We start from the raw sequence: 24,898 nt of genomic DNA on the forward strand, positions 1-24,898 counted from the left end.
AAGAAAACCTATGCCTGTGGCTTTTATTTGGAGCATTGGATAGAGTATCTCTTATTATTAAGCATTTTTTCTGTACAACCAGCTGTGCTGTGGCCATGGTGTCTTGGAAGTTGTTACTGTGAACCTGGAAGAACATAAGGAAAGCGGTTTAAGCAGGGCATTAGAACTGAACTATGGAAAACTCCATATTTTTTTTTCCATTGCATTTATGCTTTTACAGTCATAGCCTTGTGTTTTATACCTTTTTTTCCCTCCATTGTTAGAAAATGAACTGTCTTAATTTTTAGTTTTTAATTGTTTTCTTGGTGGGGGTGAATCACAACTTGGAATTGCCAATTTGTAACATTATGGGCACCTTTGTGGGTTTAAATGGGGATATATTTTATCATTGTTTTTTTTCCCACTTCATCTTAAATATTGGAGGAATCTCCTCTATGGTGTAGAGTGCACTTCATATTATAAGTCAGATCAAAGTAAGCATCAGAAGTCTGGAAGGGCAGCACTGCCCAGATCAAATATTGACTATGATAAATGGAAAATGTAGAGAAGGAATTACATGGACTTAAAGTCAGCAGGGGCTTCTGACTTTATGTGTAGCATTTAAAGGAGGAAAAAGATGAGAGAAGTACCACCCTTTTCTTCTTGAAATTCCCTATGGTTTCTCTCAACTTAACTGTAATTTGGGGGTCACCGTTTAGGCAGAAAACCTTTGTATAATATTCGGTTGCTATTATGAGCTTTCCTTTGGGAATCTGCCTTCTTAGTGTTCTCAGGCTGGCTGGCTGGAAATCAAATAGTTGACTGCCTTTCATTAATCCGGTGGTTTATTTGCTGTTTTTTTTGTTTGTTTTGTTTATTTGTTTGTTTTCTAACTGCTGTTTGTAAGTTGATGATGACTACAGGACTGGTACAGGGAGTTGAGGCATTGCTTTGTCTGCTGGAACCACGGTTTATTAGGATAAGGAAAAGGCTAGTACCGATGTAAGTGCAGTGCAGTTAGTTTTATTGTGTTGCTATTAATTTTGAATGCTTTGAGGAAAAGTAGCATAAACAAGTCATGAGCAGAATTATTTAAATCATCTGAATGGGGTGAAGGGTTTAAATACAGAAAGCTCTGCTACTCTAATCCAGTAGTTCAGAAAATGACCAGTGTTATCATCTTAATTATGGCATTGCTGTCAGGAGGCAGTTGGTCTTGTGTCAGGATGGGAATCATGGTATTGGAAGAAACCTTACAGACTGTTTAGTTTCAGCCCCCCTGTTATAGGCAGGGACTCTTCCCAGTAGACCAGGTTGTTCAAAGTCTCATCTGACCTGGTCTTGAACACCTCCAGGTATGGGGCATCCACAGCTTCTCTGGGCACCTTGTTCCAGTGCCTCACCACATTCATGGTAAAGTATTTCATCCTGATATCTAATCTAAATATGAGAGCTGCTCTGAAAGTTATGCCATGTTTTGTCATTTCCCTTCTCTCTGTCATTTGGTTGGCTGGTTGTTCTTTACCTTGTTTTTTTCCTTTTTTTTCTTTTCTCTTTTTCTAAATTTCATTTCTTTGGCATGATTTGGCTGCTAGGCTGTAACACTGGAAAGAAAGTTGTTAGGGATATCCTTTTCCCTACTGGCCTTGATTGTAATTGGTTTGCTTTTTGTTGTTGTTGCTGCTGTTGGGAGTCAGACAGACGATAGCAAGAGAGAAAAGGACAGAGGCAAAGATAGAAGAGCATTACACTTCTAACACTTCGCTACTTGCATTACCCTTTGTAAGATTTGCTGGAAGTGTCAAGGTCATGGGCATTTTGGAGCAAGATGGATTGCAGTAAACATACTCATGCTGATGACAGGCTGGGACTGGACCACATGCACTCCATTTAACAGTAGGAGAGCTGGAGGAAAGCTTGTTTTTATTGTCTGCAGGCAGGATGTCGCTATGTAAGGATGTGCAAGACCTGAAACAGGACTTATGTGAATTATGAACCAAACTAAACCATTTGCTTTCTGTGATCTAACTGATACTTCTCCTCCCTCGGGAAAACAGTTTTTTCTTCTGTTTTGAAAGCTGCTCTGGTGAATTACATTGAAAATAAACCATCATGCAAGAGAAAGGTGAAGAATTTAAGAGATCATTTCTAGAACTTTGAAAACAAGACTGCTTTCACTGTTCAGCAGTACAGATTCATCTAAGAGCTTTGCTGTATGGTGTTCATTGGACTGTTTGCCTAGACCAAGGATAAGATCTTCATGGGAATATAGTTAAGCTTGGTTGGGCCCCTGTCTTTTAAACTAATGGGATCCTGTTGTGTCAGATTAGTGTAAATATTAAGGTTTTTCTGCTTAGAAAAACTCTTCATTTTCTGGAAAGCTGTTTTATCTTGTAATGGTGAAGGGGACCACACACACATTCTCATTTGTGTCCTGGGTGTTCCAGAGAGCAGCTGTTACATTCAGGTTTGGTCTTTTCTCCAGAGCAAAAAGTAAAATGAAACTTGCAGTGAGGCTGGCGTTTGAGAAATAAAACTGTCAGGATTACAGATGTCATTGCTTACTGGGTCTCCATACAGTGCAGCACCTGACTAACAAGAGCTCCATAAGGAGCCTGCAAGGCCAGGTTCTCCTACACGGCAGGAGCTTTCCCACTCTATTGTTGTGGCTGATAAATTTGAAACATGAGAAAAGATACGATGCTCCTGCAGTTAATGACATCGTTTCAAAACCACTTAATTATGTGCTAGGCAAAGGTTCATGCTATTAGTAAATACTAATGCCTGGAGATGAAATGTGTTGCTCTTGGGGGCTTTCCAAAAATACGAATATGTTTGTTTCTTGTGGACAACATTAAGAGATGAGTTTGCATAGAGGAGGGAAATAGAAAATTGTTAGGCAAGGTTTTTGCCACCTAACTTGGCTTTCTCTGGAAATTAAAGCAGTGTCATCGATTAGCGTTGCTTTAAACCTGCCCTCAAGTTTAAAGGTCTTCAAAATAAATCTTGCCATGCAATCAGATTTGGCCAATCCCTGTCATATTATACTGATGGAAAAATCTCTCCTTGATAACATCAGTCTGTGTTTTTTCACTGGCTACTTTTCAGTAATTACATTTAGTTTGAATTCCTTGGTACCTAACTCAACTGGTGTTAAATTCTGCCCTCCGGTCTTACATGGTTCTATTGAGTTTCTACTTATATTTTTTATTTTTCAAGTCTGCTCTCATCTGGTAAATAAAGACATGTAGACCGTGGGGGGTGGGGGTTAGGGAATGGTTCTGCACCAGAGAGCAGTAGACATGGGACAGGCTGCCCAGGACAGCGGGCACAACCCTGAGTGCTGGAGTTCAAGCAGCATTTGGACACTGCTCTCAGACATAGGGTTTGGAATTTAAGTGGTACTGTGTAGAGCCAGGGGTTGGACTCAGTGATCCTTCTGGGCCTTCCAACTCCGGATATTCCGTATTTCTATGGATCGCATGAAAAGTGAAAGGTTTTACACTGTGGATGGATAGGAAGAAAATAAGTGCTCCTCTAAAATAATCTTTATCTAAGCTACAAAAAGGAAAAAAGATTTTGCTGTTCTTTTAAATTTGCGGTTTAAATACAGGGAAAGCAGGGAACTGGGATCATTTGATTATATTCACAGGCAGTGTAAGTGTGATTCTTATTTGTTTACTAATTGGCTGTAGAGTATTAAAGGTAATTGGAAACTCAAAGGTCAGCATGTCTGTTGAATCCAGGTCTATGTGAGCTGGAAGTCTGCAATAGAGTGCTTTTGTATCTGATACCCTGCTGCTGCAGAAGATCTGCCTTTAGAGACTATCCAGTGGGCACAATAAAAGCAACTTCCTAAGCCCAGCTGTGTTCTAATCTAAGCTCTCTTCATGGGTCTTGTCAACTCCACTGAGGGGCTCCCTGCCAGCAAGCTGGTGCATTTTTCATGTCTGTGTGCTGGCACAGAAGTTGCCTGAGCTGCAGTTGGTTTCACAAAGTAACTTTCATCTGTGTGATCACTAGCCAGGTAGAGGGGTGGGGAAAGGGTGTAACTCAGTCCTTTGGAGGTTTGTTTTTGTTTCACTATATACCTAATGGTCCTGACTCTTTTAAAGGCTTTAGCAGTAAACTACTCAAACCTTGTCACACCGCTGAAGTTTTACTGAACTGATTGAGCTGTGGCTAAGACTAAAGAAGTAATGCCCTGCATTATGCTTTGTTGTTGGTTTCAAAGGCAGCAGCAGTAATGAACAAATGTGAGAAATCCCATTAGAACTATGCTGGCTTGTCTGCTTCTCTCAACTTAGCCACAGTTGTTTGTTCTGTGAACTTGTCTTGTTCTTTGTGGTTTACCTCTAAATCCAGGTCTTTTGTTGTTTGGTTGTTTTTTGTTTTTCTTTTCCCATGCTTGTCATTTCTCACCCCACGCATTCTCACTACTGTGCAAGTGAGCCTGCTGAAATGAGACCTGATGTCATTGCCTGGTTGGTGCCAGCAGTGCTGTTGTAATGGCCTTGTTCTGTCCTTATGCCGTGGTTAGTGTAATGTAATCATTACCTTGGTTCTGGAGAGCGAAGGTACTCCTGCTAAGTAAATATTTACAAACACTAATGGAGGCTAACTTTGGGGAAGAGAGACCAAAGCACTGTTTAAGGTCTTGTTTCTTTTTAAATTTATTTTAAAACAGAACATCATTGCTGGGAGAGGCAGCTGATGTGCATGTTTTCTTCCTAAGACTGTAATCAGAGGTAGGTACAGAATCATTTGCGTTTCTGTGGGCTGTTGTCTCTTGAGATTTGACAAGAGGAAGAGCTTGTTTATGGCCTTTTGAGTGGTCTCATATCAAAATAGAAGGCAAGGAATTGGGTAGAAGGAAGAGGCTGGACTTAAGCGCTGCAGTGTGATTATACGCTTTGCAAGCTTAGAATGATTTGTAGAGGAAACAATTCTGTGCTTCTTGTCTTTAGTCGTGCAGTTGTCAGCATGAAGTGACAGTGGAGTTGGTTTGAATTAGAAGAGAATTTCTGTGCAGTTCCTGGGTGAGATAGAAATGGGTGTTTGCTAAAGACTTTTCTTATTTGAATGGAGTGAATATTTGTATACCTTGTGGGCAAATTTTGGGGCAGTGTTATTCAGTGTCCATTAATTCTAACTTTGAAAAGGAGTGGGAAGGATGTGGGCTAGAAAGCTTTTAAAATTTCACATTCTGCATTTCACAGAATCTCTGACCCATGTATAACAGCTGTAAGATCCCTTTGGGAATGATTATATTTATGTTGCTCCCAGCACACTGGAACTGCATTTATGACTTATGCCCACAGGAAATACCGTAAATGTAATTAGTAATATTGGTTTGGTCTAAATGTTGTGCTAGAGGAAAGGAGCCCCACTTTCTTTTCCTCAGTACTGTCTGTGTGAATGGTGAGGGAAGGTAATTCTCGTGCAGTATATGTAGCATATATGCTTGAATATTATGCACTTGCAAGAAAGTGCTGTTCTTATCCCCGTGCCTGATGCAGAACTTGTGTCAGGATCCTGGGGTATTTATGGCTTCCAGGTGTTGCAGTACATTGAAAATGCCAATCGTATCTTGAAGTTCGTATAATCAGTGGTGCAGAACAGAGATGACGTGGTCATGATTGCAGGGTTCCTTGACTCTTTGCCTTAAACAACAAAGAAGGTTTGGGTTTTTATGTGTGCCAGAAGTCTGGTTTGAAATACTTTTCCCTCAGAACGTCTGAAGAGTAATCTTAGTTGTTACAAGAGTATCTCAGATTGCTGAGTACAAGTACATTGTTACAGCTTTAGCTAGGCAGAGAATTGGAGGGCGGAAAAAGGGAGGATGGAACAGTGCCTTCATTATGCACATAGACCCGATTTTTAAAAATGAAATCACGGGAGCTGCTGTGTAATGCTGAGTTCCTCTGTATAGAAACTCTAGTGGTGAGAAAGCGTACTAAAAAGAGGACTTCAGACTCTGGACCCTTCTCACACCACATTTCTAAGCTATATCTGTCAAGCAGAAACTGAACTCTAACCCTAATTATCCTGGGGAGCCATAGATGAGTCTGATACAGTTGTTGTAATGAAACATTTCTTCTGAGACAGGTTTCTATGTAGGTCTTGCTTTGCTTAAGGAACTTCTTTCCATTCCTCCACAATGAGGAATTAATGGAATTTCATTCTTTATACGTGAGTTGCTCTGGAAGTAATGCTTCCTGTTTATTCCCATGGAAAGTGCACTAGATACAAAAAGCACAATAACACTACCTGGTAGAGAGAATTCTCAGCAAAAACACTGTTTTTCAACATAGTCACTACCATTAGCTATGCATTTTCACCAGCAGTGGACAAGTGCTGCATGCCGTGCACCATCTGCACCAGCAGAGGTGGACCAGTGTCACTGTTGCTGCTGCTGAAACTCGCCACTTATCACCTCACTGTGCCCGCATCCACTGTTTAGTCTCTGTAAATGTTCAGTAAGTGTCAATGAATGACAGTGGGTGCCATTTTTTCTGCACAGAGGAATTCAGTTACACACTTTTGCTTCTTAGACACATCCATGTCAGATAGCATTTTTGCCAGACAGCTGCCACAGCAACAGAATGTAGCACAGTATTGGCAGGAACCTCTACTGCCATACCACCAGCATCTGCCTCTGTTGTTGTGGGCCAACGTAATAAACAAGGAGGCATTACTTTCAGAGCAGCCCTCATACATGCTATGAATGTCAGTTTATATGCAACACAATTAGAAGAGGAAAGGGAGAAAAATGTTTGATTTGAGAGATGACCACAATAAATTGCCACCGTGACTATATTTTCTTTGACCCAAAGTGCAGGGAATGGAGGCAGAGATCAGAGATGTAGAAATATTAGCAGGTGGAGAGGGGACCAGTAGAATATATAGCCAGACTGTACTAGAAAGCAGAAGCACTGGAAACTGTACATTATTATTTTAGAATGGACTTTGGGCTTTATGTTAACTTATGTTTGGTTTTATGATTAGTTCAGTCCTTGTTTTAGCAGGATTTTCTTATTGAATGTTTCCTATGGTGAGGGGATTGTGCCAGTGATATTACACACTCAAATGGCAGAAAGAGTATCACAAAAGCCAGAAGCTTACTTTCTTACTTAGAAATAAACTAACAAAAAATAAAAAAATAAAAATTGAAGCCTGTAAGTTCCTAAAAACTTTTCTTTTGTGCATGATCTCTCTTTATTGTCATAGGTGAAGCAGATGGACATATTCCTTCTTTCCCTTCCATTACTCTTCATCTTGTTACCTTTCTTAACTAAGTCTGTTTTGTCCTATCAGTTGGATCTGTTAAGGACTTGTTTGCTCGGCTCTTTACAGCCACCAATTCTTCATCTCCTTGTTTGGAGCAGGTAACCAGTTCCTCTGAAACCTGTACAATTGATCTAATCTCATCAATTACATTCTGTCATTGAAATATCTCCAGAAATAGGCTGATATACTTAGTGTAAGATGATGTGTCATCATGACATCATGCCACACTAATGCAAGAGATGAGTTCTAGTGCTTGGACAGAATCTGATCTTAAATATTTTAATTGGTTTATTGGACCGAAGTTTAAGAGACCTGGCAGCTTCGAGTGATGGATTTTTGCCAGTTACTATCTATATAATTTTTAAAGATGAGCCTGCTGAGTATTAAGGATGAATAAAGAGAGGAAAAAATAGAACTGTCTCAAACTGTAGGAACTTCTAAGTGCCTACTTAAAGAATATATAAGGCTAGCAACCTGCATAGCAACTACTACTAACCTCGTTATTTTTTCCTCCATATTAATATCCCTTACCTGCAAGTGGTCTTTGGAGATCTTTTGGGAGATGAAAAAATGTGAATACAGCTGAATAAAGACAAAAAATTAATTACGAAGCAGAAGGACATGATGTAGGGTGCTCTGGTGGGTTCACTTACTGTCTTCTAAATGTGCCATCTATTTGTCAGTCTAATGGCTTAACTCCAGCCATTTTCACCATGTATTTTGAATGAATATGATGTTATGGCTAGGGATTGCTGTGTTCAATACATCAGGAGCTTTTGTTCTACTTCAACATGGGGAGGAAAAGTAACACATTACCTTTAAGTTCTTTCCTGTAAATGGATGATCTTCTGTTCTTTGACTTTCTTACATTAAATCAAACCGAAGTCATTGTTCATGTCCTTTTATAATACAAAACTGTATTTGTTTCTCAGATTATATTTTCTGGTTCTGGCATTAAAACCGTTGATCCATTACTGAGCTAAGGCATTGACCAGACTGCCAAGATCTGTCCTAAGGCCATGCTTAAAGGCTTGGAAATCAACTTAGGTTGTGATTATGGACAACTTGGAGGGCTTCCCAGAAAAGACCTGTCCAGTTACTTGTCAGAAGAGATAAATATTGTTTCCATTGATTTTTTTAAAATCTATTCATGGAACCACTGTTGTACCAGCCGCTTGTCAGGGCATAGCAAGAGTCAGGAAGCAAAGGTGACTCCACTGCTCTCAGTGCCTTGACACCTCCAACTTCTTAGTGCAACAGATTAGACAAGGGAAGATCTTGCTCTAAGTGCCATCATCTCCCATTGTTACCAGAAGCACAAGCCCTTGGTTAAATTTATCCAGGAGCTGAAAGAGGGGCAAACTTGTAACAGACTTTCACTTTTGAACCTCAGGGAGAATCTGGGAGGAAGTAAACTCCTTCAGTCTTCTATACCAGTTTTCAAATCAAATTGATTTATCATATAGGCACTGACGCAGGTATTAAACTGGCCTTCAGCTTTACCTGTGACCAGAAGGGTAGTGAAGAAGGGATTTTGCCTGTGTCAGTATTTTTCCAGAGAAATTTACACACAAACATCCTTGATCTTGATTTGTGGGGCTGGTTACTGCATGTTCAGTGTGTTGTCTATACCTATAGTGAAACAAGATGAATCAGTACAACAGTGAGCAAGGAATGGGGGGCCAGGATCTGTGCGCAGAAGAGACTGATGTGTGTTTAAAACTGGGGAACTGGGTGAGAAATTCTCGTTTGGTGCATACTATAAACTGCTCGATTTGTTGTGTGTTTGTGTCTGAAGGCCGAGACTTGCCCAGTGTTATCATTCTGTTGTAGCTTACAGATAAAAATATGGGATTGTTCAACGTAACTTTACAAAGATTGTAAAATAATTTGACAGATCTTGTTCACTGTCTGAAGTAAAAATGTCTGCGCTTCTCTCAAGGGCTGGCTCTCCTGTCCTCCATCCTCTCCCTCCTCATCCTTGATATCATACAGCCTTTTAAGGTACAGATAGCAAACACAGTATGAGGGCTGGATGTACCCAGCATTCTGGAAATTATGTCATTATTACACAGTATGATCTTTATCAGGAGAAACAATGTAAATGCTGTTAGTTCTGTAACTACCATTATTCTTAGTTTAGGTATAGAGACTCTAACAGACTCCCCCCTTCTCCTAGCAATTTCTTCTGGTTTTAAGCTGAGTTTTGCAGATTATGAATACTAGAAATAAAGGAAATAAATGGGCTGTTTCAGAAATGCTGCAGTGGGCACATGATTTCAGCTAGCTTTTATCTGAGTCATGACTAGACATTTTGAATTTACTTTCATTTTCCAGTGCATTGCCCTAATAAAATCTACTCTTAAAATCTGTTTTAATTCACAGATCTTAAAACAAAAACAAAACAAAGAAAAGAAAAGGGAAGTTGAATAAAGATAAGGACACCTCTGCAGTGAATTAAAGCTACTGATGATTGGCTTCATTTTTGGTAACCTTCCCTCAGTGGAAAACCACTGCTCTGATGTTATATATTCTGTTATATAATTCTGCAGCTGTGCCTCGGTTCTCACTGCAATTATTAAAATGCATTGATTAGTGAAGGCAAAGATCACATAATGGTGTCAGAGAGGCCTTGATGTGTATCACAGCCTGCTCAGGGAAGGTTACAGAGAGACCTACATGGTTACTTTGTGACAGTGGAAGTTGTCTGGGAAGGAGGGGGGGTGCTTACAACATGCAGGAGCATGAGCTGTCTTTTTAAACAGCTGGCAACATAGAGTGTTTTCAGCTGTATTTCCGTGGTTCTTTGGAGAGAGCCGCCATGAAGCAATGCTGAGCTTGCTTCTGGCCTGCGTTGTTAGGGCCAGCTGTTTGGGAAAATACCACTGAAGTATTAGTGCTGCCTTCTAGTATGAGGATACCATTGATGTGCTTGCCTGCAAGTGATGCTCGGCAGTAAGGAAGCCACTGAATGTATTTTTTTCTTGGCTGTTGATCTGTAGGGCAGTATGGAATGGGCCTGTAAGTTGGGGGAGAGTGGGAACCTGAGGGAGGTTTGAGGAGGATGAGTGGAGGAGAGCTCACCTTAGGGAAAAGTGCAGAAGTTTTTACTTTAGGCAGTAAAGACTGTCTTCATGTACATGCAACAGCAGTAATTCTTCTCCCAAATATTTTCCAAGTGAATAGATGTGAGAGGACTACCTGCAAGTGTCAAAAAAACCTGGAAAATACCAGAGAATGGAAGAATATTTGTTAAATGTTTGGTGCAAACTGTTCATGAAAGTCTTAGTTGCTTTAAAAACTAGTCCTGTGTTGTGTGGAGTCAGTATTTTCTGCCATCTTTGTGATTGGTGGCACACTGAAAGGTGTCCAACATTTGCTTTTTGCGTACTGCAGAGTGAATGAAAACAATATGCTTACTGGCATAGTTGGCAGTATTAAATGGTTTTAGGTGATGTATAATTTAAAGTATTTGTCAACATCGTGCATCTGCAGTTCACAGAATAAGGAGACTTGCAGTGCTGCATTTTGTCCTGATGTGTCTGTGAGAAGGTTTTCTAAAATGAGGCAGAATAGAGGGTTGGGTCCCCTGTTACTTGTGGAACCCACATCTTTAAATGGTTCTCAGCATCCAATTAGCTTTTGCTGATTAATTAGGACAGAGGCACTACTTTATTGTGTGTAATCAGTGTTTCTCAGCACCTTGGCATTTATTCACCATTTAGCAATAAATAGCCTAATATCCGTGTGCTTTTACTTCTGAAAGAGTTTAATTTTTTTTTTCTAGTTTCCATATTAAATGAATTAATAATTTGCTGTGTTTTTGTAATGTAACTTCTAGGATGAAAAAACATTGAGCAGGTCATTGTGCCATTACAGAACAGAAGTTATGCATAATAGCATGCCCATTCTGAGTTAAATTTATTGTTAATTCAAAAGGAAAATCATCTGATTTATAATAAACAATTTAAACCATGCTAACTCTTAGGCTGAGGGTTAAGGCTTGTTCTGCTAGAGAAGATAATTGTAGAAAATAAATATCTTAGAGACAGCGTATGCTGTGGCTACCTGGTCATTTTAACTGGGAGAAGGTAGACATCTTGCACAATCAGGTGAAGGCATAGGAGGTAAAATGTGAGAGCTCAATAACTCACCCTTGTTTCTGATTGTTCTTTTTATCTTGGTAACGTCAGGAGAAAATTTTAAGGAGGTGCTTTGTTTGCTTTATAATAAAAGTAGCAACTGAATCGATCAGATTCAAGCCTCTTCCAGCACTGCCTAATACCCTGTAACACTCCATTGCACTAAGTTTGCAGTGCCTTATTACAGGAGCGTTCACTGTGTGCTGTCAGCTCCTGTTAAAATAACTCCTCTAGAGATGTGTGCTAGTATGTCATCCTGGCTGAAAACCCTCTTCTCCCAAACCCTGTCTGGGGGAAGATACAGCTTTGAGCCTCCCTCTGGCTTTGTGTCTTCAGAGAGCAGAGCACAGTGGTGTGGCCAGAAGTGATGTGCTTCCTCCAATGGACCCCGCATGCATCCCCGCTCCACCAAGCACCATTGCCTGCTATGTTTTAAAATACAGAACCCTTCTTGCGGCATCCTTCTAGGGGTTTAAAGAGAGTTCATCTCCACCACCACATGGACAGAGCATGCCCTCAGATTTATGTATTTGTTCTTTGAATGTGTTAATTTTTTATTAGTGGTGCTGGAGCAGGTGATTTTTCTATGTCCATCCACAGATTTATTCCCATCTCAAATTCCAATAATAGTGTCTGGGCACACTTAGCTTCTGTGCATTTGGTTTGGTTTCTTTTTTTTTTTTTTTTTTTTTCTGATAATGAGATCAGTTCCCCGAGTGAAACTGTGAGCCACATTAGGGCAAGAGAAGCAATTTACTACTGCTGAATGCATTTGCAGAGTGTAGTTTCCCTCGTCAGCTTGTCAATCTGAAGGCATCCATAAAGCTATGACAGCTTCAGAAGACAAACTCCGGCAGCATGCTGTCAGGGTGCCAGGCACTGCTGGCTGTGTGGGCTGCCTTCCTCCCCTCTCCCCTGCTCACCCTCCCTCTCCCACCCGCTTCTCTCCCCCTCTCCCTTCTCTTCCCCCCGCCCTGCATCTCTCTACCTTATTGGTGTGGGTCTCAGTGCTGCCATGCTCTGTAGCAGCACCTTCTTGTTTTCCCCCTTGATCCTCTTGCCGCTGGAACAAAAGGAGAGCTGGCTGCCAGCGGTGCAGCACCTGCCTGTGCAGTCTGGTGGAGGGGAGGAAAGTGGGCACCCTGCATCCCGCTCTGCCCCAGCGGCAGTGAGCGTGTTCAGTCACTTTGCTTGAGATGCCTTTGAACTGCTGCCAGATCCCATTGTCTGCTGTGCAAATGGAGTTCAACGCCCCACTGCGATGAGATGCACAGCGTGTTAAGTGGAAGGAACGGAGCTGTATCCCCACCCTGAAGGAGCATCTTGAATCTGCCGTGTGCCATGATAATCTGAATCCAGGACCGTGCTTCTCTTACTTTCCCTTCATTGTTCCTGGGATTTCAGGGAGTGCTGTGGAAGCTTTCCAGAGAGGAGCTGCTAGGCAAGATAGTTTATGGGGATAAAGCAGCTGTTCATTTGAGCTGTTTATGTGAGACTATGCTTTGCCCATTGCCCACCTGTAGCTGCAGTATGAAATACCAGCTAGGGCTTAACGTTCTGGGTTAAGCTCAGCATGGATCTGCTCTTTTGAAACGTGAATTTATTTGCATTTTTCCATTTGTGTGTACTTAAAATTCAGCATCCTTAGGTTCACAGAATGATCTGGCAGCATTGAGCGAAGGGAATGCAGTCACTGCTACTGATTATAGTTCAGGCATCCACCAGCTGTGCAGCCCGGCTGCCCTTCTCAGGAAAGGCCAGCTTAGTTCATTTATGATTTTTGTGGAGAGCAGCTCTCAGGCTTTCCACTCTCCTTTATTTCTCTTTGGCATCGTGTCTTTTCTTGCTGACTGCTAGACCCCTTCCAAGTGAGAACTTCACTTGTGGGCATCGCCTTTAAAGGTAGGAATTTCAATATTTGTGTTGTTCCTTATTTAATTATTACCTAGTCTGTAAGCATTGTTTGCATTCATGCTTTGCTATTTGACTGTGTGTTTAACTAGTTGACATCTGCAAGGAACATGCTTTGAGAGGAGGATGGGGGAGCTGTTCTGTTCTTCAGTGATTGTGTTAGGCAGTGCACTAAGTGGAGTTGGCAGGGCTTGTATCTTGCACTGCTATGCTTGTTACAATCCTTTATCATTAAACTCCACGTTAGTCCTTTGCTCTCCTCTTCCTTCTGTTCTCTCTTTCCTTCCCCTGATGGGTATTTAATCCTTCCTAATGGGTTAAATTCAGATACTAAAATGTGGCCTGTAAGAAGTTAATGGCTCAAATGTGTGGGAATAGTATAAGGAATCTGGGTATAACTGCATTTCTTCGCCTAAGCTACTGCTTACCCTCCATTAAAGGTAGATACTCTGACCTTTCTAAGTCAGTCTTGGATACCTGACTAGAAGGTGAAAGATATCAGCAATATTGGTAACTGATGAAATCTTTGTGAAGATTGGAGCCATTACAGACAGAATATTTTAAAAATCAGGTGATGTTTCATATGCTCCTTGAGGACTAATGCAGCCACATTTCCTAGTGGTTTGTCATGCAGCAATCTAGATTCTCATTTGCATATCAAGAGCAAAGCTGGTTTTGCTAAGCTAATGTTTAGCAACCTGAAAGATTAGAAGTAGAAAATTTTGTAAACATTCTTTTTTCTTTCACCAAAAACTAGTAAAAGAAAATCATTTTGTTACAGTGTGTTTGATTTTCAGTTTTGAATTCCCTGGGAAGTGATTCACTTGGAACACTGAAGATGTTCTGGTCATTAAGAAATTTCTTGATCTTCAAGCTTAAGGATGGAGGCCTCCTGATCTTCTCATGGTCAGGGCACTCTAAACAGAATTTGAGCCTTAAAGTGATGTTCTTCAGTTAACCAGTCAAGTTTGCTCTGATTATATTGGTTGTCGTGCAGTATGGCCAAAGGCTGCAGATAAAGAGCATAAGAGCATGGCCTGGAGCACAGACCAGAAACTTCTCACAGAAACTCTTTTCAAAGTCTTAGTGGGTTTTTTTTCCCCTCTTATTGTAGTGAATGTAGTCAGATGATTAAGCTGCTTTATAAGTAACTATCTAAATGCAGCGCCTGCAGTCTACAACCTTGTCTCTATGATGCAACTATGTGGTGAGGAGACGTAATTTCTAATTCCCTTCTCAGCCCTCCATCTTCACTTCCCAGCTTCAACTTGTAAAAGATAAGGAAGGCTGGTGTTCACTGCTTCTTTGGGTTTGCAATGGAATTTTTTCCTTGTTGTTGTATATATTGTAAGACTTTGTCCTTTCTCTATACTATTAAATTCAAGAATCTCAAAGATAATTAAACAGTGGAAGTTAACATGTTCAACTAATGAAGAACTGAAGTAACGTCTCACAGGTCACATGCTGATGGGTCTTACTTCACTGCTGGAATTGACGGGCAACCTCCTATATGGCTTTTCTGCATTGATGGTTTGAAAGAAATGGCTATAAAAATATAAATGATCTTTTAATAAAAATGTTCTCTGTTGCTTTAAACCATCCAGAAGTTATGTATCAAGTCTTTTCATCTTAGATGAAGTATAATGAAAAGTTATTAAGCCCGCTGCTGTCCTCCATCCTAAAACAGCCATTTTATATGCTTAGTAAAACGTTATGGCATTTCATGAGTGGATACAACCATTTTCCTGAAACCACAGTTAAGGTCTGATTGCACAAGCACTGTTCTGCCTAGTATTAGCACTTCAGTATGTAGCTGTGTCTCTGTTGACACACATAATTCCATGCACCAGTTCCAGAGTTTCCATTCTAGCAGGGTGGTGTGCCACCTGTAGCTTAGTGCTGCTGGACCGGAGCAGGTACTTGAGCAGTTACTGCTATGTGGGATGCCAGTTTTGTGCTGCTTCATGATGGGGTCACTCAGTGCAGCAAAAGCACTTTGGTGTGTTTAGAAGCTAGGAACCTCATTTTAGTCTTCTGGATTGCTCTAAATAAGGTGATGGATTCAATAAGTATGTTTCAGAAGAGGCAATTGGTAGTGCTCATTTATAAAACAATGTTGCTGGGTTGCTGAAAAACAGGAGAGGGAAGAGGTTGAGAAAGACAGTCTGCAAACTAAGCCTACTTATACACATTAGGATGAGCCTGGGCATGAAGCGAAAGACAAACTCTGAGCTCTTTATTATCTAATACTCCCTTAGGGCAATAACCAACTCCCTTATAGATCCAGCAAGCCAGGCACGAGGGCTGGTAGAGAGCAAGCACACATTGTTCTCAGAATGTGGCTGGTACCGGAGTTTTTCACTATGAATTTGAAGCCATCTTTAATGCAAAATATTCCTTGAAGGGCTTTTTGTTGCTTAACATTTCAAAAGCATCTTTTAATCCAGTGTGATGCATTCTTCCAAACAAAAGGTTGTAAAGTTAGGTATTGTACAACAAAGGATGCATAATGTTGCTCGTTCATAGCCTCATGTATGAGCTGAGGTTATAAAGGCGCCCTCCTTTTTAGAACCAAAACAGAGAATGGAGAAGTTTACCTTTCTGCAATACTTAATGGCCACTCCATATTGCGTGCTTCATTTCAAAGCAAGCACTTGTATGCTGAAAATTCAAGTGTGGAATGTATTTATGTTATGTGGAAATGTTTCCTAGGGAGACGGTGTGTGGGGTGTGTGGGAGAGCACATAACACCACTGGTGCATCCCACTGATGTATATACAGCTACTGGTTTGGATTTATGTAAGCAGTGGGAGAGACAATTGGAGGAGTCTCTTCTGAAATGATAGGGCACTTGGGGTAGCGTTCATGGCATTGGTTTTGCCTGTGTGAAGTTGGTTGATTGGCATTGATCTATTTAGGAACACAAAGGAAAGCAAAACTCTCTCTAAAAAGGTAGAGGACTCAAATATCTCCTCTTGTTTGTATTCTCAGCACTTGCAAAGTCCAAGGTGATTCTTCATATAAGCAATTTGACCTAAAGTAAATTCACTGTCATCCTCCTTCCCAATAAATTAAATGCCACTGCCAGTAGTTTAACCTCTGAGGTGGCCCTTGTTGAATGAGTACCGTTCCTCTGTTTGACACAAACAGAAGCAATAAAAAAAAAGAAATGTATGAGTTTGGCAAATACAGTGGAGGGGAAAATGATTTTTACCCCTTTCGCGGGCCACTTTCTGTGCTGTAAGCAAGCAAAGCAAAGTTGAAATCATTCTTCTAATTGAGAACTGCAAGAGGATTTTTCACCTCCTTTCTGCCTCAGATCTCATTATCTGGTGTGTTTACAGTAGAGCAGGTGGCAATCCCACCTTTATCACTTTTTTTTTTTACATTTATTTTGCAGGGTAGCATCAAGATAAGAATTCATTCTGGTCTGTTCACATAGTGCTGTTGAGGCACCACTGCTCGCAGTCTTTGTTTAACATGGTTCTCATTTTACAGATGCAGTTTGGGCAGTGTGTAACCACAAGTTAGACGTGAAATAGTGAACTGAACTCAGTCCTGCTCTCAAATTCCTTGCTTTAAAAATGATATTTACTTGTCTCCCAGAAGGTACATAAAATGTACTTACTGTTTCTACAAATGATCTCAGAAAGCAATTTTTATGCTTGTGGACCAGTGTGTATAGAGGAAGTTGAAGATTTCAATATCCTACCCTGTTTTGTCTCTTGTGATAATGCTCCTCTTCCTTCTGCCCCTTCTTTAGCTGTCAGGAGAGAAAGAAGCCAGAAATGATGCTGCCATTTACGTGGCAGCAGTTTGTGGTGTTGGTCTCTTGAACATGGAGCTCCCAGTTCTGGCTCAGCAGTGGAATGTTCCTCTTCAAGTGTGGAGAGTCCATGTCTGGATGAGGGGACACAATTGGCTCCTCAGTGTTTGTGTGCAGGAATGAGTTAGAAAATAGTTGTCCTTTCTTAATTCTGAGAGGAGCTGAATGGGAGTAGGCTACAGTAGTCCTATGCACACCTGGGTACTGCTTGGATGGAGTTTGCTGCTGCTGCCGAAGGGCCACTCAGCTGAGTTGGGGGGGAAATGAGAAGCTGAAAACGAGCTCTGGATTTCTAGGAGCTGGAATGGCCAATGCGTTTGTCAGTCTGGCAGCCTCGTGTGGCCAGAGAGAAGGGGGACATGTGCATGTGCTCTCCTGACTAGAAAGGATACGGGTGAGTTTGCACATTTGCCTGTGCAGCAACTCCAAGGCCAGCGGGAGCACAGCGAGGCTGGGTTGCCTCCAGCAGTAGGCTGCTGCCTCGTGCTGCTGCTTGGTCGTGTCAGATAAATAGGTTGGTACAGCACAGGCAGGCCAAGAGGTCTGAGTGCAGAAAACCGCATAAAAACACCATAGCAAGATTCTTGCTACAAGTATCAAGGTGTCAGCAGGTCCTTTGAATGAGCTTTCCATTAGGCTTCCAGTCACAGAAGTTCAGAAAGCCATGTAGTGCTTTGTGGGAGAATGAGGACAAAGTGAAAGCTTTCCATATTGCAGAAACACTAACACAGATCCTTAATGCAGACTCAATTTTGCAGTTCATGTGGAGGCTTCATTTCTTTGTTGTGTACCAAAACAGAGCGTGTCTTCCAAAAAGCTGTAATTCTTACATTCCAACTACCAAATTAATTATGTCAGATTTAAGTAGACCAAATAATTAGAACTAAAATTAATCTGTGTATTTAACTTTAACATTAATGTCTAAAATTCCAAAAGATGCTTATCGTGGTTTAATTTTTTAGTAGGACAATTACAGCTCTTCAAAGTTGCTGTAGCTAAAAATTACTTAATACTTGTGTTTTGGCTACAAAAGAGGAGATAAGAAAATGCAGTTTGGATATCTCAGGCTGCTTTTATTCTCCCTTTTCATGGCATAGTAGAAAAAGAAGAAACAATTTTTTATGTGTGTACAGTGTTAATCTAATTCAGGGCTCCTAAAAAGCGTGAATTATTTAGCTGTAGTGTTGCTGCAAAGTCAAGTTTGAATTGAATGTGATTGTTTCTCTCCCATCACAACTGTGCATAAGATTTTACTGTTAAGTGATCTGAAAACTACAAAGTGTTTGCTACCTCTCTGAGCTTAGCTAGCACCTCTCTACTTTAGATTTCAATATAAATGAGGAATTTCAGCATTCATCATGTTTTAGCATGCGTGTTCTTTAATTCAGGTGCCAGGTAGTGCACCTTGCTCATACAGCTTTTGTGTCACTATGGGGAATGATCTCAGCTGATAAGACAGAAAGTACTGTAAGAACAGCGGGAGCAACTTTCCTACTTGGTGCAGTCTTCTGACTTATGTTCTTCCCCAGCACTTCTCTCTGAACAGAAGAAACAGGTGAATGTAGTCAGTGCTGCAAGCATAATACAGTTTCACAGCCAAACCAGCAGTGGCTGTAGTCAGGATATGGATGAAATGCTCTGGTGTGCCTGGATGTTGCAAGACACAGGGAACTTTACATTTGCAGACATTATAAGCTCTCCTCCATGAGCATCAGATACATGAGTTGTACGCTTGCAAGTGTATTCCTGCCGGAAACTCGTCCATGTAGATGTTCAGTCTTTCAGCCCCTGCTTCTTTTGATTATTAAAGAACCCATGTTTTCTAAAAGTAGGCAAACTAGACCTAATGTTTGAGGCAAAATTTGTCTTTAGCTGCTGTGTTTCTGCCCCCTTAAGCAATGTGAGCTGTCATTTTCTCCTTTTCCCCTCTGACTCTCTGTACACTCCTCCCTTTATCTCTTCCTCCTACTCTCAGCTTTGCATTTTGTTGTGTGCTGCCTCCTATTCCTGGAACAGTCTCCCAGCTCTGCTGCCAAATCCTCCCTCTCTCTCTCTGCTCTCGCAAGCCTAATTTTTCCAGCAATAATTTCTAAGCTCTTTACCTGACTAATTGTGTCTCTGTGCTTTCTTTCCTATATTTGTTGTTCTGGATCATGTTTCTTATTGTGAGATAAGACCTATACTGCAGGATAAGGAGTATATTTGCCACTATTGTTGTGCATTGTTTACATTAAGTCGTTATACAATAATTACTAATAAATTCTCCTTACTGTTTTGAGTGCAGAATCTTTCACTAATTTATAGTTCAGTTTTCCATATGCTCTTAAAGAGCAGCCATGCTTTATCTTAAGGTAATTGCTAGACTGTGAAAATTAGTGTCTGTATTACAGCATGTGGCATCAGCTAGCCTCTTTGTAAAGGCAAAGTTTAGCTGTGTTTGCCAACTTGCCTGAAATGGTGGTAGAAAACACAGGGCTACCAGCAAATCTGGTATTCAGTAATAGGATGGTCACAGCGCAGCTTCACTGCTGGTGGCCACTTTGGAGCAATGGATGTTTCTTTCCCAGCATGGACAAGCTCTTGTAGGCATGCAAGGAGATGTGTCTTCTAACTGTTTACAAAGCACTTACAAGTCGTTTGTATGTAACAAATTTTACTGGTTTTTTTCAGTGCATTTTCTGAACTGAATGCCTTCTCTCAGGCTAGAGTAAGAGAATTGGGTTCCCTCTTCTACTGAGCACCTCAATATACAGCCTGCAGAGAATTCTCATCTTTCTGCTGCAGGTAATTTCATTTTTCTGGCAATTCTGTTCCTTCCAGTCCAACTGAGTGCTGGGCAATCTGATCAATTACAACAAAAAGTTGTTGGAATTTCATGTTTTCAGTTCACTTTTTTGAACCAAGATTTATTAAAGGGAAAACTGAAAAAGCACAACACCAGAAAATATTAGTGTTACTTTAAAGTAAACTTCATACTAAAAGGTGTTAAGTCCCATTTCTGTTAATATCTGACCTTGTGACTTATTGTTAAGTGTGAAATGGTAGTATTTCCATATCTAAGTTTATCCTATAGGCACTTACACAAGCTTGCAAAGTGACATACAAGACTGACTCAATTAGGTTAGTTATTAAGTTATTTAGGCTGACCCAAAAGGTTAAGCATAAGCTTTTATATAATCCAAATAAAAAATTGGACTTGGAATCTAAATTTCTTAATGGAAAAAATAAGTTATTTGAAACAAAAATAGACTCCTTTTTAACAATGAAAAATCAATCGGATTTTTAGTAGCTTAGTGAATTTTTTGGAAATTTTATTATCGATACATTTTGGGGAAAAGGCTTCAATGCAGCTGATTAAGTCTCCAAAACCTGTATTTGGGCATTTAATGGTTTTCTGTACCCAGATTCTTCTGCCTTCAGCAGCACTTGCTAACAGAGATGTACATCTTGCTGAAATTTCTTGAGCTTTCTTGACAAAACTTCTGCTTTATCAAAGGGTTCATTTGATTGCAAATATGGCAGCTTTTGTTCCTGAATTTGTCAGTACGGTTAATTAGGATGTTAATGAGGCCCCAGACTTATTCTGCATGAAAGAATATTCTAAAGATGCAGCTTCAAAGCAGAAAGAAATTTTACTCGTAATCAGTTGACTAATTAAGAATGCATCACTCTCTTTAGCAATTAAGTCTATAAAATGGGAGGAAGGTAAAGAACTGGTGACATGTAATTACAGTAACAGTTTTAAATGAATTAATACATTTGAGGCGTATGTATTCTGAAATCATGAGTTTTATTTGTCCATAGTGATAGTCTATAAAGCAAGGCTTCTGCAAGGGGGAACTGAAAGTGGGGTATTTAAAATCTTGTATAAAAGTGATAGTGAGTGTGGAGATAAGTGTGCGTAGCCTGTGTTTCTGTGACTGTGTAACAATTACACACATGGTTTGAGAGAGAATTAAATAATTCCACCCACATTAAAACAGGGAAGTCTAACAATAGTCACAACTCCTTGTTACCCTGTTTCTCTAGCAAAACTGTCTCCTGCTGTCACTTGCAGACTAAGTATATGAAGCTCCTGCAGAGTCGTAAGGTCATAAGGACTCCAGTAGGCTATAGTTGCACTGACCCACCTTATCTGGGGTCTCCATCTGTCTTCCTCCTCCTGCTTTTGGGTGAGGACAGGCAGATCCCACCCCCTCAGCCCTTGCAATGGGATGGCTGTGGGAAGGTGGAGAACATGGAGGACTCCTTAGAGGTTCAGGCCCCTCTCCCAGCCTGTCATCAGGCTCTTCTCTAGGGTGTCATCTGCCTCAGTGCCTAGGATAGATCAACTCATTTTTGCGGGCATCTGTTAGCCGTGACTGATGATGGGTCACATATCTCCTCCCTCCACCTCAAGATCCATGACTGGATTTATGAGTTAGAGGACGTATTTAATGACTGCCTGGCCTCCGCTAAAGCTCCAGCAAAGCTGTCTCAGCAACACTCTTGCCAGCTGCCGAAGAGTTGCTTCAGAGCAGTGACATACATATTGGCATTCTTAAGCATGGTACTGTGGTGCTCTGTGTAAGAGTCACCTAAAGCCATCCCTGAGAGCCAGGAGACTGGTATTGCTGAGCAACTAATGTGTGTCAAGTAGTCCCACAGGCAGACAGCAAAGCTTAGCTACCTCTAACAGGGTATTTATGCCCTGTGCAGTCACAAATTTCCACTGAAAGGTTTGGGAATCAGGGCTGTGACCTGACTTGTAAACTGGCTGCATTCTTCAACAGAATTTGGAGTTTGACCTGAGGCCATGTGTGACTGAGGGAAAGCTCATGCACAGCCAAATGGCCAGGCCATGTGATGCTGGTGCAAGGCTGGAAATGACCTGAGCTGACTGCTGGGGAGCAGCAAGCACTGGCTGCTACGCCAGCAAATAGGAGATGGGAGCCAAGTAGGATAAGAAGCTGATATGGGCAGCATCCTCAGCAACAAGGATGCAGTCCTGCAGTATGCACACAAGACAACTGGAGGTGGTTAGTGACACCAGTCTGGTGATCACTAGTTGAGTTCATAAGGTACCAGGTACACCCAAACCCAGGTCAGTCAGGCAGAGCATACATGTAGCGTAGTTCAGGTCAGGACCTGAATTCACGTACAGCTCAGAGACAGGCAGGGAGGGGGCTGCTGTACAGTCAGGGAACATGCCCTTCCTTATAAACCCAGCAAATTCTGTCCATGTGAATCTTGGTGCAAACATACAAAAACAGGTAAGTACAAGAGCCTTTCCTAATGCTTTATGCTTTGGTAGAGCTTAGTTACAACATTCTGGTGTTAATTTGGACAAGCTTTCAACAACAGTAGTTGTTCCCTACTGTCATACTTTAGTAGATAAAACAAGCTGGAAAGGATTAGCTCCTATGTGTTAACTGACAGGAGGAAGCAATTGAATGTAGATCAGCGTCTTGCTAATTGAGGTGAATTTTTTCAAGTATTAGGAAGTTGAAAGGAAGAATGGCTAGGCTACTTTCATATTGCAAATGAACTTTCATAATATACATTTCTATATTAAGACATTTCAAATTGGAATGGTCATGTTTTAGCTGCACTTTGACTATATTTCCTCGCTGGATTAAGTTGCTGATGAGAAGACAGCAGGGAGGACATTTTGCTTTCAGTATCAGGGTCATGTATCTGAATTGTGATAAGCAGGGCACATGAGGGAGTGGAAATTAGATCCATATCCATATCTAATGCAGAAAGAGCTGCATTTGTTTCCTGTTCTCACAGTTGCATTGAAAACATTCTGCCATTATAGAGTGAAGTTGTTAATCACGGAGGTGAGAGAAGACTGAAGATAGTGTGTTCCCACCATTTGGAGTGACTGGGATATTAATGTCTCTCCCAGGTGGGATTGGAGCGCTCCTTGTGTGGCAGGCTCTGAACCTGCACTAACTGTAGCTCTCCATCCCCCAGCGGCCAAGTGGCTGCAATCTTGTAACATTGCCTGTTTTGGGAAAAGGGTTAAGGGCACAGGGTGTATAGATGCAGATTGTCAGAAGAGGCACAAAACAGGCAGAAATCTAAGTCCCCATTTAAATGGTGACATTTTTGTGGTAGGCAGATAGCTGGGTCTTAGAACTTCAGTGGAGTATGAAATGAAGAATTAGAGTTGCCCCTTTGGTTATCTCTGAGGAAGGTGCCTCCTTTCTCCTCTGTGAGCAGGTGCATTGCAGGAGCAGAGCAGTTACATCCCCTCAGCTGGTGGAAAGCACAACCTTCCGTGAGCTCTTGCAATGCCAGTCTTTCCTTTCAGTTCCAGATAATGTGTGCAGCTGGCAAGCTGCGTACTGTTTGTGTTAAGTAGGCAACAACTGCTGAAAGTTGAAGTATTTTGTGGGTTTGGGGTTGGTTTTTTTTTTTTTTTGGTTTGTTTATTTTTTAATTTATTCAGATCTGCATTTTGTTGCTCTTGCAGGAGGTGTGAAGTTGCACACCTGTCTGGGGATAATTAAAAGAAAAAAGTAATTACTGCTTCATTGCACAAGTCTTCTGTCAGTCTGACAGCTGGCCAGCTGGCAGCTTTCCTCCTTACCACAGGTCTGTACCAGAAGAGGCCTGTCCCTGCATGGGGACTCACCTAAGCAAAGCACGGCATTGCCTGGAGGCTCTGAGCGTGTCTGTAGGAGCAGAGTAAGCACCATTGGTGTTTCTTGCCTCTTTGATCTGAGTTTGGAATTCTTTGGGCAGTGTCTCACTTCAGGATTTGACTGGCAGTGGGTGCTCGCTGAAACACATGTCCAGAGCCCAGACATGAGCTTCATTGGCAATTACATTACAATGTGACTGTAACTTCCATAGTATTTTGTTAATCTAACATGTGGAATACAGCCACCCCTCATTGTTCTGAATGCTCCCCCATGTTCTGCTGACATTACTGGATTCTTGAGATTCACAAGACAGCTGAGCAGTACCTACAGGCCTGGCATATGGGTAATCACTACAGCCAAGGGAGAGGTTGCAGTGTCCCAGGAGGAGGCAGGCAAGGGAGGAATTCTGTGTCATGATGACACCATTTAAATGGAATGGGTTGGAAAATGGATCACATTCCTTCTCTGATTACTGCAGTCCCTTTGGTGCCCAAAGCAACAGCTGTCTCTCAGGAAGCGTAGAAGACCTCTGAATTAGAGCAGTTGTAGATAAAGACAAGGTCCTGCCACTGTGCAGAAAGTTGGGTTATATTCTGAATAATAAAAGAGCTGTGGAAATGCACTCTCTATACTGGTTTTGGCGATAGTAAAACGTTCTGTGGCTCAGCTAGGAGGGAGCTTGAATGACAGAAGTGCTCGATAAAGGTGTCACCGGACATCCACCATCTTCCTTGTGCCTTGGCATGAGCGTACCAGCAGCCCCCAGAAAATACATCGATATTCTAGTCTCTCGTCTTGGATGAGTACTGGGTTCTTGTACTGATCCCCACAATAATTCAAAGTGCTGGAAATATCTGGAAATCAGATATCGAAACCACATAATTCTGATTATTATCTTGCTTTTGTATCACATCAGTTGCCAAGTGGTTTAGCAACTGATAATTCATAAAATTGTTTATGTTTCACATTAATGTTGTATATCACTAGGAAACAGCTTCTAGTTTTATAAAGTGTTTGTCTTAATGCTGGTGATTGGTGAAGCAGCTGATGACCCGATGCTGTCTGATCTAGTGATGCTTTCCTGGTAGGGTGGGAGCTCACCAAGTCTGCATCCTTGC

General features: G+C 41.3%; 1 protein-coding gene across 6 annotated transcripts in view; it reads left to right on the forward strand.

The window, feature by feature from the left end:
* NDST2 (N-deacetylase and N-sulfotransferase 2) overlaps positions 1-24,898 on the forward strand; it is a 76,988-nt gene that overhangs the window by 25,557 nt on the left and 26,533 nt on the right. For 2 of the 6 annotated variants that reach the window (XM_085554421.1, XM_085554422.1), the window contains one exon: positions 19,819-19,932. The exons of 2 other annotated variants lie outside the window; for them this stretch is intronic. The gene's annotated coding sequence lies outside the window, so the exon portion shown is untranslated. Of the gene's footprint in view, positions 1-4,666; positions 4,728-12,481; positions 13,314-19,818; positions 19,933-24,898 lie in introns of those variants that run through there. 2 more of the 6 variants (XM_015866639.2, XM_085554425.1) reach the window with 2 other exon arrangements.

The sequence above is a fragment of the Coturnix japonica genome, chromosome 8, assembly GCF_054131305.1.
Source record: "Coturnix japonica strain WE chromosome 8, WE-NBRP24, whole genome shotgun sequence".
NCBI lineage: Eukaryota > Metazoa > Chordata > Aves > Galliformes > Phasianidae > Coturnix > Coturnix japonica.